Here is a 2086-nt window from a genome sequence, read left to right on the forward strand (position 1 = left end):
ACAATATACATAGTATAATATGTTAATGATAAAATTTAAAACTATCTTTTCAATATTTAACAAACACGATGTTTTGTTGATTTTTGGATTTCACCAAGAATGTTGTAAAATATATTTCTAACAATGTATATTAGTATAATATGTAAATATCTATTTTTATAAAAGTGTATAGATATAATATAAAAAGAGTTTAAAAAAAGTAAATAATTTAATCATGTTATAGATATAATATAAATTAAGTGTAAAAAGAAAATGAATATTTTTTAATCTATGACATATATTAGTTTTGGAGGGAATAAAATTGTAAAAATTAATCAAAAACAAACACATATTTTTAATTATTTTACTTTATTAGAATAGTTGGATATTTATTCTCTAATAATATTCATCATTATTGTATTTATTCTTTAATAAGTTATATTATATTTTTACTAATACTTTAAAGGAAGAAGTTAAAGTAAAAGTTATATGTACTCATAAGATATAAAGGAAAAATGAAAAGTTACTAAAGAAAATGATTAATACATAAAGGTTTTTAGAATAAATAAGGTACGTTATATAAAAGGTTATATACTAAGAGGGGCGAACCCATAAAGGTTTGATTTGGGTCTCAAGACCCCAATATTTTTAAATTTTGTAAGAACCATATAAAAATTAATACTTAGTATCCATACTATTAAAACTGGACAGAATTACAAATTTTGTCCTTTAAACAAAGCTAATTTACGGTTCGTGATCTTTTTTTAGTTTCTTTGCAGGCGTACTTTAAACTTTTTTTTTTCCAACAAGTCATGTCCTTTACGTTAACTGGGTTAGAAAGACTCAGTTAAATACCCTCACGTGAGACGCATGTGAGGACATATTGGTCTTTTCGTCTACCTGCAATTTCATCTTATTCTTCTTCTTCATTTTGCAGATCTCACCGTAACCCACAGAGCTCCAAATGGATCCAACATCATCTTCTCCTTCTTCGAGGGTATACAATATAAATTGACTAAATCCCCACCCAGTTTCTCCAAATGGATCCAACATCATCACCCGATCAAATAATAATCAAAGAAATACCCGGTTTAATCCGAGTCTACAAAACCGGCCGCTACCAAAAACTCGGCGGAACCGCCACCGTTCCCGCCGGCGAAGACCCTCTTTCCGGCGTCCAATCCAAAGACGTCGTTATCTCACCGGACACCCACCACTCCGTCAGAATCTACATCCCCAAAACCCCAAAATCCAAACACCCACTTGTAATATTCTTCCACGACGGCGCCTTCATCATCGACACCGCCGCCTCTCCGATCTACCACAGCTTCTCAAACCTTATCGCCTCGGAATCCAACGCCGACCTGGTCTCCGTCAACTACCGGACGGCGCCGGACCACCCGGTACCAGCCTGCTTCGATGACTCGTCGGATCCATGGCTTAACGAATACCGGGATTTCGGAAACGTGGTTTTCGCCAGAGACGGCGCCGGCGCGAATATCGCTCATCACATGGCAATCCGGGTCGGGTCGGAAAACCCAACGGGGAGTATAATAAATATAAATATTAAACTTAAAGGCATTATTATGCTCCACCCGTATTTTTGGGGGAAGGATCGGGTCGGGTCGGAGCGGAGTCGGATGACCACCCGTGGATAGCGACATTGAACGGATGTTTGTTCACCCGGGGACAAGTGGTTTGGATGACCCGCTGATTAACCCGGGGAAGGATCTGAGAGTGTCGGGTCTTGGATATCCAGTTAAATACCCTCGGGTGATGATGTTGGATCCATTTCGTCTACGCTGCAACTTCATCTTCTTCTTCTTTTAAATCAAATCGTAATCCACAGAGCTCCTCCAACCACCACACTCCACAGAGCTCCGCCACAGATCCTATCGATTAAATGAAATTTGGGCAATAGAAGGACAAACTGAGATCGGGTTAAGGGGTTAGTAATTAAAGGGTTTTTTTTTGTGGTGGAGTGGTGCTGCGTCGGTGGTGTGATGGTAATGGTGTGGTGGTGGTGGTGGTGGTTTAGAGCTAAAAAGAAGAAAGTGAGGATGAGGTTACATACAGAAAGAGAGATTGAAAATGTTTTTTTTTTTCT

At 37.8% G+C, this 2086-nt stretch overlaps 1 pseudogene; it reads left to right on the forward strand.

Annotated features, from left to right (window-relative positions):
- Positions 1–989: 989 nt before the first annotated feature.
- Positions 990–1809, forward strand: LOC143635132 (putative carboxylesterase 12 pseudogene; annotated as a pseudogene).
- Positions 1810–2086: the final 277 nt, after the last annotated feature.

This window comes from Bidens hawaiensis, unplaced genomic scaffold (assembly GCF_021521415.1).
Source record: "Bidens hawaiensis isolate Kalapana, Puna unplaced genomic scaffold, B.hawaiensis_p1.1 tig00007412_1, whole genome shotgun sequence".
NCBI lineage: Eukaryota > Viridiplantae > Streptophyta > Magnoliopsida > Asterales > Asteraceae > Bidens > Bidens hawaiensis.